The sequence below is a fragment of the Furipterus horrens genome, unplaced genomic scaffold, assembly GCF_987537825.1.
Source record: "Furipterus horrens unplaced genomic scaffold, mFurHor1.1.pri manual_scaffold_2, whole genome shotgun sequence".
Taxonomy (NCBI): domain Eukaryota; kingdom Metazoa; phylum Chordata; class Mammalia; order Chiroptera; family Furipteridae; genus Furipterus; species Furipterus horrens.
Window position 1 is genome coordinate 133,580,428 of NW_028327172.1, and position 15,796 is coordinate 133,596,223.

The 15,796-nt window shown below is 38.7% G+C and overlaps 1 protein-coding gene across 1 annotated transcript in view; it reads right to left on the reverse strand.

The window, feature by feature from the left end:
- Positions 1-15,796, reverse strand: part of PRKCQ (protein kinase C theta) — a 68,844-nt gene that overhangs the window by 21,734 nt on the left and 31,314 nt on the right. The gene's annotated exons all lie outside the window — the stretch shown is intronic.

Consider the following 15,796-nt stretch of genomic DNA (forward strand, 5'->3'; position numbering starts at 1 on the left):
TGTTAGAATGTTTACAAATTCCTATAAAGTCTGAAATTTCAGAATTTACAAATTGCCAGTTTGGACCTGGAGAAAGTGGGGAAGGCATCTCCAGACAAAAGGTCAGCCCTCACTGTGTGCATCGCTCAGTTCCCTTGTCTAAACCAGGTTCTCACGTGTGGTGGGGGTTGGGGGACCCAATTTGTCAATGAAAGAGAGTCTAAGAAATCACATTGCTTGGTCAATGTTTACCACTACGGGCATGCAAGGCCACACTGATGTAGTGATTATTTATTAAATAGTAATGGAAATTTAGAGCATGTTGTATGTCACACTTAATTCTACTAAAGGACATTATGGCTCTACGAGAAATCTTTCAAAACGATGTGTTCTAGTTCTCATCTTTATGTTAGGCTGGGGGCACTGGAAAAAATCTATTGGTTGTCTTTGGTTATTTATGATGGCATTTTGCTTCAGTTTAAGCCTTTGGTTTGGGTGAATACCAGCTAAGATACGAACTTTTTAAAGGGGGGTATAAAGGCAGTCCATGCCTGGAAGTCCAGCTTGGGTGAGCAGGACAGGAAGACTTATTCTTCTATAGGGTGCTGTTTTGAGGATCTTTGCCTTCTAGGGGTTCTGATAGCTATTTGGAAGGCTCAGGGAGCCACTCCTCAAGGAACTGCTGAGTCCACTGTGGGCTCAAGGAGATGACTCTGTGATGAAATTGGCATAAACAAATGTACATACAAACCACGCAGTCCTGGGGGTTGGGTTTCGAGTATTGCATTTTGAAGGGTAGGTAAATCTTTTCAAAGTTGAGTCCCAAATCCCAGTCATAAAAAGTAGATATGATCAGAATAGCCTCGAACTTTCATAAATGGCTGGGAAGGGAGTACTCAGAGCTGAAGGTGACTTGCCACCAACTTGGAACCCTGCAGGACCACTATCAAAAAGAAAAGTCTTCCCCTGGGGAAACTCCAGATTGGGTGGGGTAGGACCCAGCCCAGAACTCCACTCAGGGTAATTGAGAAGACCATGCTCTTTGCCCCTATTCAGACCCCAATTCAGAGCTCCTCTATGCATGGCCTTGGAGAAGTGACAGCCTCTCCTGAGCCTCAGATTCTTCATTTATGAAATGAAGACAATAATATTCCCACCTCCTGGCTTGTCGCTGAGTATTATATGAGATGATATGTGTGGAATCCTGGCTCAGTGTTGGCACTCAGCATGCACATGATATCTGGTAGCTGTTGTAATGATAGGGAACAATTTCAAAGCCAGTCAGAAATAAAAATAAAAACATACAGCAGCTCCTCCCCAGAGAAAGGAACTGCACGGTCCAGGGACTTGGATCTCCTCTAGTATGTTCTTTCTGTTCTGATCCTGAGCTGAGAGAAAATACAAGCAGGCTGGTGAGGGGGAGCGTGGTCTCCTGAGCTTGTGACCTACATCTGTCTCACTGGTGTAGATGGCTCTTCTTTAGGCCTAGTGAGACTTTAACTGATGCAAATGATTCTTTTGGGGGAGTGAGAATTGGCATTGTGATGTTGGAAGGAATGCTCCAAATCTGCCCTAGACTTAGAATTTGTCAACTCTGCTGGCACAGCATTTGCGGGGTGGAGATTCTCATTTCTGTTCTGTCACTCACTGGTGGGTTGTCAGGTAAATCACACCTTCCCCGGGCCTCGGCAAAATGAAAAATATCAGCAAGATCCTCGGCTACATTCCCCTTTACTAACCTAAAGACTCCCTGATTTTCACCATTTATTTTTCACATTTATTTTTCCCCCTTTTCTTGGGGGAAGAGATGAAATTAATAAACTATGACTATTGAGCATGTTATAAGATGTATACAGTGCTTTCCAAATGATAAAATAAACATTAGTAGGTGCTATGCTTCCAAAATTCTTAAGAGAAATTGTTGTCTAGAAACAATGCATATTTGAAGTAAAACTAAAGAAATAGTGATGTATCTTCCTTTTGAACCTTCCTCAAAAGAGGTACGCATTATGGTTTGGTTCACGGCCCACCATAACACCCCAAAGGAGGTCATAAAATGGAGGTCAGAGGACCTCCTGCCATTTAAGTAGTCCCCTGGTTATGCTGATAGAACTTGGCAATTGGTTGGGGGCAAATTCCTCTGTGTCCCAAGGGTTCTGACTGCTTTAATATTTGAATTGATCCACCATGGGCCAAGGGCTGAAAAGCAGAATGGGTTAGAACGAACTGTGGCTCAGCGCTCTTTTGAGTAGACAAAGAATGGCAGGAGAATGGCTTTTTGGTTGGTCTTTGTAGTTTGTTTCTGAATCTTGCATCTTACTCTCTTAGAAAGGACTGTCAGCAGACCCGCTGGAAGAAGAGTATTATCTCTGATTTGGAAAAATAATTGAAACACAGGAGTAGAGCTCAACCTTTAGGATCCTGGCCTCAGTCCAAGCATTTGGTGAGTTTTTTCACTTTGCCTACTTAGTAGCTCCTTGGAAAAGTGAATTTTAAAATAGGAGGTGCCTTACTGAGCCGGTTTCCTGCAGGAGGAAACACATTAGGGTTCTGGAAACCTCTGCTGTCAACTGCAACAGACTGATCTGTAAAGTGAGCATTCCTATAAAGCTTCATAGTCTTCAGAGTGAGTTCTGTGAGTGTTCTTTCTTCATCCATTGATCTTATTAATGGAACCATCAAATATGGAGCATATTTCCATCCTGTTGGTGAAGTGAGTTTTAGTAGGGGTTTGACAGTACAGTTGTATTAGGGCCACTGGAAGAAGTGATTCATTCAATAATGCTGAACAACCCCTGGCTAACAAGAAAGCATTTGGTATATCATTCAATAACATTTATTTATCTATCAGCTCTCCAGGTTACAAACACACATGTGGCATGCATGCTGTTTTGTTTGCCAGACTATAAGAACAAGAGCAACAGCTTTGCTGTGATTTTCTGACAACTGAAGGCAATAATCAATACTGATATTCTGTAGATAAATGGGTATCTAAAGCTCTGTGACAATATTTTTGGGAGCTTTTAAAAATGGTATGTATTATAGTCTTGCAAAATCATTTATATATACACATGTACAGATATGTGTGTGTGTATATTATTTATATATATAATATATATACATATATATGGAGAGAGAGAGAACTTTCAAGAATTCCAAATAGTCTAGTGTTCTTGCAAAGAATTCTGTGTACAAAGTATTGAATTTTCCAGTTTCCACAAATATCTTTCATTGCTTGGTTGAAAAAACTGCATAACTGGCTTTCCTACGTTCTTATAAAAATACGAGATCACTTTAGGGAGACTCCCTTTCTATTCATTTTCTTTGTGAAATATTTACATGAAATCTTACTGTAAAGGTGATTTATGCTGGTAAAATGAAGAAATGAAGGTAATCACTGTATACAAGAATAGAATATTAAAGAGTTTACTAATCTAAAAACTGAAAAAATAATTTTTCAGATAACATATATACTAATTTCAGTGGTTTTTTAAAGCCAGATCTTTTAAATACTTCTGGTCTGAATTTAGCAAGGCATTATCTTGGATTCTCTACCTTCGTGACTCTCAGTCTATTTACTAACACACTTGATGCACTAAGTCTGAACTACTGTCAGAAGTAGAGGTGGGGTCCCCTTCATCAAGGTTTACATCCTTACTTCAAGGTTTTAGTGGAGAATTACAACCTGTAAGAGCTGCCTTTCTGGCATCCTCAGCAATATGATCATGAGGACATGGAGGGACTTACTGCCTTGAAACAGACCACAGAGCTGGGGTCAGTGTTGCGCAAGCCGTGTGCTTGGAGGGGCACCAGGTGGGGGTGGAGGTGGCATCTGGCTAGCACACCTGGTGGACAGACTGGACGCTGGGCTCGCCCAAAAGTCTCAGTGTTGCACTTAAACACCTACGTCAGTTTGGTGACACCAGCACTCAGTTTCTTAAGTATATTTGTAATTGAGAAGGTTGGGGCAATTCTGAATCTGGAGTACTCTCTTTCTTTCCTCTATACTGAGCTATAAATTAAAGTATCCTAGAAAACAGATTTGTTGCCTTTTTCATAAGAAATATGCCATCAATTAAGTTAACAGAAGTTACTTTTTATATCTAAACCTAGTGTGTGTGTGTGTGTGTGTGTGTGTGAGAGAGAGAGAGAGAGAGAGAGAGAGAGAGAGAAAGAGAAAGAGAGAGCTCTCCATAGACCAGCAAACTTATTCATTAGGGCATGTTTATATTTCTACTGTAAATTCTAATTAGTAAAATTCACTGCCTTCAATCAATTCATTAGTACATGCCAGAAATAACGTGCCTGGGTTTCTAGGGGTTTGCACCTTGCAACAGGGACTCAGGCTCAGTTGCTATTTATTGGCTTAATTGTCCCACAGGGTCTTCTTGTATTAATAAACAGATTATTTCCCTTCATAACAGAGGTACAAACAGGACTCCATTTTGTGAATTTTAAAACTGTTTTCCCTGATATGATTAGGTCTCTAGTGAGAGGCAATATAGCAGTTAGGCCTATGGACTTTGCCATCAGTTGCCTGAATTTAAATCCTGGCTCCCCTACTTAATAGTTGTTTGACCTTCATGTGTTGCTTACTCCCTTAAAGGGACCACCTCATTTTCCTTATCTATAGAACTGGGATAAAATAGTGTCTTCTTCATAAGGTTGCTGTGAAGATTAAATGCCCTAAAATGTGTAATGTGCCTAGAACATGGATCGGCACATAGTAAATACTCTATTAATGTCAACTGTTGTTATTATAACTATAGTTATTACATATGATATACATGCTACACATGTTGAGAAATATACACGAGCACAGAGGGGTTTCAGGGGACAGATTAAGTTTTAACATAAAATGTAGTTTTAAATAATATGCCTTGAAGGTGAAAATGACCTACTCTACTGAAGATTTTAAAGTTACTAAATTATCACTGCTACAGAGAAAAAAAGATGCAAAAAAAAAAAAAAAAGGGAAGAAAGGAAATATTCCAAAATCCTACCTCTGGTATCTTTGAATGCTATAACTAGGAAAAACTTTCTCTTTTTTAATAGTACTGTTGTGTATTTTCCAATTTTTAAAGGATGTTTTGATATAATTTTATAATGAAGGAAAATAAGAAAATTTACTTGAAATTTTTAAGTGACTGATTTATCTACCACTTTATGTTTATATGGTATATATGCTCAATATTTACCAAAGGAGTAGATTATTCTTGTTCAGATTTAGGCTACTGAAGAGCAAATTCCCCAAAGTACAAGGAAGAGCTAGGCCCTTGCACTCCGTCAGTATATCAATTTCAGAGAGGTCTAGAATAAGTCTGATTCACGGATAGATTCAAATGAACATTGCTATTTGGAGTGCTGGCATGGAGATTTGCATGAAGTATCTGATGTCAAGTCAGGTGCTGTCTTTTTCAGCTCACGTAAGTTGAAACTGGCAGGCTTAATCATGAAGAAAGTATAACCAGGCACAGGGTAGAAGAATCATCTGGTTATAAACTTTAAAAATCACTTTTAATCAAAGTAATGCAAATAGAATAATTATCTCAAAAAGAATCAAAAGAACAGGAAGATCTAAAAAAGGAAGCATCATTAAAATAAAAATCTATTTTCACAATATGGAAGAAAGGTGATTAAATGCAAGATTAAAGTGGTATCTTTAACAGAATTGGTTGTATAGTTCTCACAGCGCTGTGTCTGCATACACAAATATCATTTAGAGAAGTTAAAAGTCTTAAGGCTGTCAAAATATATCAATATTTAAAACATAAGATAGTTTTTTAAAAATACACTTTGTGAATGAATATTCTAGAATTAGTAAAGGGGGAAATGTAAAGATGGAATCAGAAATTATTATTATTTTTTAGAACTTATATGATCTAACTCCTACACTGCTTTCCCTTTAGAATAATTATGTTTCTTTTTAATAAGAGAATGAAAAGAAAGAGCTTGGGAAGTTATTTAGCAACAATGACTTTTCAGTATAGCTAACAATTGCCAAATGTGTGTGGTTGATTGGATAAATGAAAACCTCATAGCCTTAGAGAAATTAGCTAAAGATTTTATCAAAACAGTAACAATTAATCTTCTTTTAGGTTCTAATTCTGCTAGGCCACTAACAATTAATTTTGAAAATACACAGAGAGTTTAGCAAATTTTATGCAAACGAGGTCAGAAATATATACTCCCTCTCTAGAAAAAGTAATGTGGAAAAGGAGAAAAATAATAATTGTAGTCATTTTTTTTGCTACTATTTTTTTCCTCAAAGCCTAGTAAATTTGCAATGCCTGAAGAAGTAAAATTAGAATAAAATATTTATTACATATTTGTTACAAAATATCTAGATATACCAGCAGCCCTTTAAGAGTATCATATATTAAGCATGTGAAATAAATGCCATAGCATCCAAGATTATAGTATAATAATATGGAAATTATAGAGTAGAATTCACCTCTACTTATAATATTCTATTATACCCAAATGGAAAGTACACCCTGAAGAACAAGGGGGAGCTGGTCCATATCTAAAATTCCAAAATTAAATGAAATAACCCATGTACAGTATTTATCCCAGTACCTACATATAGTAAGAACTCGTTAGTTCATGTTGACTTTTGTTATGTATGTTGTTACTCTGTCCACAGGAAGGAAAGCATTTAGTTGTATTATAGTCAGACCTCAAGAATCATCCCAACATGTACAAGGTCTAAACCAAGAATACAAATGGATGCCTCATACCATATATCTAAAACTTTGTGTTATAAATCAAGCCCATCAACTATACAATTAAATATGTACTATATGCCTATATTTTTCTCTATCTATATGTATATATGTTTGTGTATATATATTGAGCATATACCTTAATAATAATCAAGGCTAGTGATAAATTTAGAATTGCTTCAAGTCTTGCACTAGCTAAGTGGCTACTCTGGGAAGGTCCTGCCCCCTCCCCCCAACAGGATCTAGGAAGATGTCTACACATGCTTTGAGCTATTTGGGTTTGGAATTTTGGAGTCCCAGAGCATGGCTTGGGAATGGGTATAGGGGCTGTGAGGGGCATGACTCCTTGCTCCATGTGGCTGGAGGAAGGCTGAAGGGAGGCTTCTAAAGTAGGGGGCTGGGTAGAACCCCTTTTGCTTAGATCTAAGATTTAAGACATATAATAGATAATTTTCCTCTTAAGTTGTGAGTTAGATTCGGTGTTTAGATACATTGAAATCACAACTTTACTAACAGTTTTGGGTTGATAGTATAATCTAGAAAAGAACACCATACTGTAGTCAGCTAGGCTGATCTTCGGGTCTCAATTTCCTTAAATTGAGGGGATCAGACTCCTTATGTTAAAAAAAATTCTACATCTGTTGAGTCTGTCATTAAAAAAACAAATGATTATTACAAATCAAATTAGAAGCTAGGAGCAACCAAGATGTCCCCCAATAGATGAAGGGATAAATGAACTGTGGCGCATCCGGACAACGGACTATTATTTGGCAATACAAAGAAAAGAGCTCTGAAGCCATGATAAGAAAAGGGGGAAACTTACATGCTTACTTCTGGGTGACAGAAGCCAATCTGCAAAGGCTACAGATTGTGAGTCCAACTATATGACATTCTGGAAAAGGCAAAATTATGGAGACAGTACAAGGATCAGTGGTTGCCAGGGGTTTGGGGGAGGGAAGGATGAAGACGTAGAGCACAGAGGATTTTTAGGGCAGTGGGATACTGTTGAGTGTGATACAATAATGGTGGATATGTGTAATACATTTGTCAAAACCTATAGAATGTTCAATATAAAAAGTGAACAGTTATATAAACCATGGACTTTAGTGAATAAAATGTATCAATATCGACTCATCTGTTATAATAAATGTACCACACGAAAGCAAGATGTTAAAAAAAAGGGGAAACTAGGGGGGCTGGGGTAGGAAGGATATGTGGGAACTCTGTACTTTCCCCACTCACTTTTTCTGTAATCTAAATCTACTCTAAAAAATTAAGTCTATTAATAAAAAAACAAAACAAAACAAAATCTAGTAGCAATAGGCCAGCTAATACATTCAAAGTAATGCTAATATACGTGACTGGAAAAAACATCTTTAGATTCTTCCTCATATGGAATTTATACAATAAACTTATAAAGTTCTACTAAATTCTTATGTTTATTTGCCCTATAAAGGTAGAAATTTACACAAAGAAGGTAGCATTGCAGGTTCAGCTTAAAACCTTTCTTGAAATGATGACTTCTGGAAACATGTTTTTATTTATCTTGGTTGACAGTGTCCACTTAAAATATTTGTAACTGTCTTCTAGAAACAGTTTTTTTTTATTTAAATTTTATTTTTTAAAATGGAGTTTCCTGGAGAATTATTGCTTATTTTTTAAAAGGAGTTACGAGCTCACTCCCATTCTGGATAAATACAAGTAATGGAATGGTTTAGAAGTCACACAGTAAATTTTATTTCTTTGTCTTCGAGGCTGGTTTCACCTTGCCAGTTTCCATCCCTGGGAAATTCCCATCACACACTTTCTCTTCAAACTTTGGCCCTCAGGCGGTACCTTGAAATTTTTGCTTCTGTCTCTTACTGAATCTTTATTGGAGCCCCTGTTGCTGACATTTCAAGCTTCTTTTGTGTCTCCAGGTTCTCAGTCCTGTTCCAGGCCCTCTCATTCCCAGCCCGAGGTGGCGTCCTACTTTATTGGGGTGATTGCAATCACTGAGCAGCCTCAAAGGTCCTCCCTGTCTAAGTCAGTCTCCTCCTTTCACTTCTGTGTCAGAAGTGACAACCGTACTTACCAGTTTAGTGTAGCCTTTATCCTATCCCCTTCCTCTTCCAGAATCTTCCTCCCTGAATTCCTCCCTGTTGTCTGGTTTCTTCCTCTGTCTCAAGCATTCTCCATCACTCTTAACCCTTAAACCCTGTAATCCGAGCATGCTTCCATCTTCTGAAACACACTTTCTGAACAACGTCTGTGTGACACTGAGTCCTTATGCCTGTGTCACCTGACATCTGCCTCTACCTCCTACTAAGATACTTCTTTCTGTTCCTTTTATACGTCAGCAGTTGGCTACCTGACCACTCTGAACGCTCTGTTCCCTCTTTTTTAAAATTCTTTTCTCTCCACTGAGCCTATTCTGATGGTCCTCTCCTTATTGATCCGGGGGATCTTTCTGTTGCTTTTCCCCCTCTTCGTCCTCCTACTTCTGAAGAGGAGGCTTCTTTTGGGTTTCAGTGCTTGAGCCTCTTTATCCCAACTCTCCTCTGTTCCCAGGGTCCCACCTTTGTCCCTTCCTCAGGGTGTGCCATGGCCCCTCAGATGCTGTGCAGTCATACTGCTTCTCCAAGGGCCCTATTTTAGGAGAAGTTACTGCTGGGAACAACTCATATTAAGCAGCCATATGCTGCTTATCTTTGTTTTCTCTAAGACTGCTGGTCAAGCAAAGGACATTGAAGTGACAGAAGTTTTCATGTGGAGAGATGAAGAGATGAGAATGAGGTGGGGATCGAGACCGTTCAGGAGCTGCAGTCGAGGCACAGGGGCCTGGGAGCTGGGGGTGAAGGGGCACCAGTGGCACTGAAGGGCACCGGTATGCTGAGGGGGCATCCTCTCCTCTGAGGTTGCCCAGGACCAGCCTTTCTGGCACCTGAGGGTTCTGGCAGCTGTGTTATAGCTGGCCGGTATGATTTATTATAGGATGATTTCTTTTTCTTTTTTTCCACCCTCCCCCCGAACATTATCTAGCATTCTGCGAGGAAATGAAAAAAAGGAAAAGAACAAAACATGCTTCTTGGTATCAAGGAATGTATTATTTACATGGAGAAACCAAGTAGGTGCCTCTGAAAACAGAGAAAAAGCCAAGCAGTACAGGAACAAATCACCTTTCTGGGATTTGTAAGCTGAGAAGCCTGAGGGGGCGACGGATAATGGTCATTAAATAGGATTTAGCGCATCGGAACATGTTACGGAGGAGGTAGTCTCTGAGCAAGCTTTCAAAGGAGTCGGGCAGATTCACAGAGGATAGCAGACACTTCCCTGTAACGACACTCTTGAAGTAGATGCAAATGCTCATGTCATGAGGGACGCTAGTGGCAGTACCTTTGGGGCTTTGAGAGAACAGCTGACAGAGAAATGAACTGACAGTGTGGTCACATGAGCCCTGAAGAGACATTATAAAAGTCACATAGAGGTGAGGCGATGTCTGTGAGCTTACAGAGCAGGTGTGCAGAAAGGGCGTGACATTTCAGACTCACCAGGGAGAGCTTAGAGTCAAAGGATGCCTGAATATTTGCTCATCAATTGCCGATTATCTCCAGTATCTTGGGGGAGGGGATGCAACATGAATTTACCATAAATCTATAAATATACTAATTTTTGTAAGTTCACTGTAAATCTAACATCTGCCAAATCACAGTTTAATTGCACAGAGAGGGCTTCTGAAGCACATGGCAGAGATGAGTTAACCATTTCCAAGCTTCCTCACTACAGGAAACTGCCACAGTGCTTTACAGAAAACAGGCTTGTCAGTCACTGCAAATGGGGATGGCACAAAACATTGATTCTTGTCTCAGTTCATGGATAAGTGTTTTGGAGGATGTGGTTCCTGTGGCTTTCTCTCTCTCTCTCTCTCTCTTTTTTTTTTGTGTGTGTGCTAAAATTGTGATAATTGCCAGCCTCCTAACTCAGCTGGAGTGTTGGTGGATTAAAAAGTATTGTTGAGAGCTTCAGATGAGGCAGTTTCTGAACAAAATGCTTGAAAGTAAAAACCATCTGGCAATCTTAGATGGCTTTTTGCTTTCAAACCATGGAACTATCAGAATGACATACGTTTTAAACGACTGCTCTGCTGAGGAGTTTTTCTTTTATTTCAAATAATAATAAAAACCTTGCAGTTAGTATGGCACTTCCTTCACGAAGGATTCAAAGTCCTCTGCACGTGCTATTTTTTTAAATGTTATCATTTTGGAGGCCACAAGAGGACAAGGTTACAAAGAAATGTTAGGTCAATTGTTGAAAGTCATACAAAGTTTCAGGCGTAAATTTATAACCTGAAACCATTAACAGAGGGATCACCATGGTTAGGCTGGCCCAGAAGTCAAGCTTTGTGTGTTCTATAAGTGGAAAGTGAAACCCGATTTTCTTTTTCATACTAGAGACATTTCAAAGTAATACTAAGAAGGTTGAACTGGTTCACACTGGGAGTGTGGAGGTCGAGGGCAGTGGTGTAAATGTGAATTAACATTCAATTTCTGACCCCTGACATGGTGCTGGGAACCTGCTTACGGAGACCTACAAAACCGTAGCGCCTTTCACGCAGCCTGAGGAGGAACCCGGAGGTGTTCTCACACCATCTAAAACTTCTTTTAGGTGTGAAGTTGTAACATTTCTTAAATAATTACTTGTAGACAGACTGTAGTACAGATAGACCTTTCAGAATTCAAAGGAGACATGAAGGCAGGCTGTAGTTCATTTTAATTTCTAAGGAAATTATTTCAAAACAAAACAAAACAACATGAAACAGTGTTCTCACAGTTAGAGGCATATTTCCTTTCCAAACTAATTTTGGAACTAAACCATCTTATTTTTCCATAGTGTTTTCAGAGATAAATCAGAGAAACTTTAAATACTGAATTAATTATTTAAAATTATTTTTTTATTTAGAGAAAGAAGAAGGGAGGGAGACAGAGAAGGAGAGAAGCATCAATGTGAGAGAGAAACATTGATCGGTTGCCACCCATATGTGCCCTGACCAGGTTAGGGGGGCACTGAACCCACAACCGAGGCATGTGCCCTGACCAGGGATGGAACTGGTGATCTTTTGCTTTGTGGGACAACACCCAGCTAACTGAGACACACTGGTCAGGGCAGGATAGTTTAATTATTGGTCTTTCTTTTACTCTAGCATAATTAAAAAGAGAGGCAAATTATTTTTCTCAGTGTTTTGTCTTCCCTGTAGGTCAGCATTTAGTTACTGCAGCAATGATGTGTCCCTAAGATACTTACATGACCTGACTATATAGGAGGCCGATACCTGGACACAGAGACATATTGTTAAATTGGAACATTGTTCCCAGTTACCAGGTGAATAGTCTTAGGCAAAGTTCATTATTCTTAGCCTTAGTTTTCTCATGAGTAAAATAAGAATAATCACATTGACTTCATTGGGGCTAACAGAATTAAATGAGATAATATATTTAAAGTTCCTAGGAAACTATCTGGAACAAAACAGGCTCTCAGTAAAAGTAGGCTTTTAAAATAATATTTTTTTTCTGTATTTTAATATATATGATGGAGCAAAGATAGCTGGTTGCCTACCTTTCCTTCTTAGTAAAAATTTTTATTCTGGATGCAAAGTGCCCAGAATAAAATAGAAAGAAAGTTTTCTAGCTTCTCCTGCAACAATAGAAGAGTCAGAGATATGTGAGCAGAAGTTTTTTGTGGGCCTTATGGGAAAGTGATTTAATAAAGGAAAGAGAGCTGGCATGGTCTTGTTCTGTTTTCTCCTTCCTCCTGACTAGAATGTGGTTATGAGGGCTGGGCCCCAGCAGCCATAGTGGACTGAGGAGTGTCCTTGAGGATGGAAGCCTAGTGCTGTGGATGATGGAACCAGGAGCAGATGGTGCCTGGATCTCTGATGAGTGACATCATGAACTGTCATACCTGCTCTGAAACACATGTCTCACTCCTTTTATATGAAGAGATAAACAATTCCATCTCATTTAAGTCATTGTTATTTTCTGTCCTCATTTCTAGCAGCTGATGCAATTTCTAATTGGCATGCGTTATTTCACAGTTGGACAATTCTGAAATTGGGAGATAACTTCTAATACAGTTTTAAAAAGAATTTTATGAAGAAAAACAGTAGTGCATCTAATTATTAGTGGTATCTTAAAAATAAATAAAGCAGAATATTATTTTCCTGAGGTAGGACTTTAAAAATTTATTTACTAATTAGAATTAGGAAAAGGAAATAGTTTTGTAATTTAATCCTCATACAGTTTTATTGTCTTGCCCCTTTTGGGAAACATACAGAACTTATAAACAGTAGGTACCCAAGAAGAATTTGTTAAATTAATTTAACATGACCTTCTAAAATAAATTATGAAATTATTTTCAAGGTTTTATGATGAATTTGTTTCTAATAATTTTTATTTTACTTGTTAGTACAGTTGAAAATTTATGACAATTATTATTATAGGTAAAACTTTTTGTGGACTTTCCGTATTTCTACTTTTAAAAAAATGTAAATAATGGAAAATAGGTTCTGAACATATGAGTTTAAAATCCAGTATGTATGTGAGGGTTAGCTGGTGTACATACTGAGTTTGATACTAAGAGGGACTGTGCAATTTAAGACATACAGACTTCATTGTGAGACACAGAAAATAAAATATTAAAAATAGTAAATGTTCGTATAAAATAAAAGAATAAAAAGGCCTTTTCTCCTCCTGCTAAGACAGCAACCTCATATCATGGTGATTTGTACTAGACTCTGATGCCAGTGATTTTTGTCACAGCCTGAATGAAGCACAAAGTTATTTTGATCTGGCACCGAGAAAATTAATTTCAAAGGTTCTTTCCTTTTGAGCCTTATTCAGATTCAGGTTCAGGTTCCACTGATACTGTCTTACATACCTATGTCCCAAGCACTGTGCTTTCACACATGGTGCCTAGCTTCTACCCTTCAGCCCTTCTGTGTGGTGATTCCTGCTCTCTATCCAGGGCCGGGGAGGAAGAGCCCCGGAGTCCTGACGACAGATGGCTGAGCTGAGGTGGAAGTTCTTCAGAAGCCCAGTGCACAGCTATTTTCACTCTTCGTAACTTCCTAAATGATTTCACCATATTTTCACACTTCAACAGGTCATTTGTCCCTCATAAATGAATTTTAAAAAGCCTTTAATGATTTAATCTACAGATCCTTACAAATTACAAGGGAATCTTGTCCTCAGAATCTCATGAATAATCTGGCATTCAACAGGGGGCCTCTTTGGAGGCAGAAAACAAATAAATAACTTTTTCCAAAAACACAACAATTCCCTAGAAAATTAATTAGCCATTTATCTTATTTAATGTCTTCACAAGTACGCAAAGGTGACTGTCCTCTCAAAAAGGACATTTTCAAAATGTTCCCAGAGCAAATCATCATTCATATCAGTTGTTGCTTTATACACTCACCTGTGGTACTTAATTGGTTATTTTGTTTGACATGCAAGATCTGAATAGTAAGTCAGGACATCTTAAGAGCAACTCAAGGTCCTTCAGAAAGTGTAATGCAAGCTCTCCCCCCCACCATTCCTTATTTCTAAAATGACTCAATGCCTTGAAATCTAAGTCATGAGCCAGTCATGTTTGACATTTGTGCACATTTTCTGCTGCATTTTCTCCTGCACTGACTCCCTGTTTGAAGAAAGCACTATGGTTGTGTGTGTGGAACCCATAGGCACTTCCTGTGGTGGGGAAGGAAGTGAGCGCTGCCTGGGCCGAGAGATAAGCAGAGAAGGGATATATCTACATTCTAACAAAGTGAGATTGATAACAGCCTTCCCCATACGATAGGAAGACAATCATACATACAAATATTAAAGAAAGAAAAAAATCCACTGGGGAAAAGTTTCCAAGCTCCACTTGGTTACATAATGGCCCTAGAAGCCTGGTCTGAAGTGTATTTAGCATTTATACAAGCCCCAGAAGAGGAAAAGTGAGTTTGTAAACAGCGCCAGGGTGCCCAGCAAAACCAGAACAGACTGGGAGCGTGTGGTAGAGTTCCTCACTGGCCCTTTGGAAACATGTCTGCACCCGCCCATACCAATGCATATGACCTCCAGGAGGAAATTTCTAGTGGAAAATCTCTCTCACTCATTCTCAGAAATTCCAAATTCCTTCCTGCTTCAGAAAATAAGCCTACTTTCCCTTAAGCAGCTTCTCGCGGTCCCTTCCCTCCCTCATTCTTTCTCTCCTGTAACCCCCACATGCCTGCTGTCCCCAGCTCTTTCTGCCTATTCAAGTTCCAGTTTCTAGGATTTCAGCTCTGGTGCTTAGAGTCTCCATTCTGCAGTGTAACTTTAGTCACACTGTTAGCAGTAGCACGCTCGCCTCTTTTATTAGAGTGAAATACTCTAATTTCTCAAGGCCAGAAACTGTATTATACGTTTCCATATCCTTCACAGTGCTTTGAATACAGTATATTTTAGTAAGTGCTCTTTCATGGTCTGGTTTCCCGTTATTTTGGCTAAGGGTATTTATCCATTTGTTCTTTCATTAAACATTGGTTGAGTACCTACTGAGGGCTGGAGAAGTGGGGATGAAAGCCCTAGTTGCTGTCTACATTTTCTGATTGGTTCCCAGTTTCCCAGCTAATACTTTCTGTGGCTGGAGGCAGCTTAGAGGCCCTCTATTCTCATAGTTGCACTAAAGTAGTGCATTATCATCAAGGCTTGAAATAGAAAGAGAAAAACTTCATGTTCTTTGGACCTTAATCACATGGTCCCACATGGGTCTGCCTATTATTACTAGGCTTTGTATGATGGTGACAAGGTGAAGGAGAGTAGAAGGAGGAAAAGGAAAAATTGTAATGCTTGTGCATGGGATCTATAAGGACAAGGATGTTCATTTCAGTGTTATTTAAACCAGAAAAAAAGTTAGAAATATGCTAACTAGGTAAATTGGGCTAAAGAAGACTATCCACAGATGTGGGGAGATATACAGAGTGTTAAAAAACGCAGGTTATAGAACAGTTGATATTTATAATAAGTTTCTATTTTTATATTTAAAAATTCACTGGGGGAAAATCTAGAATGATAAGCTTCAAAGTATTA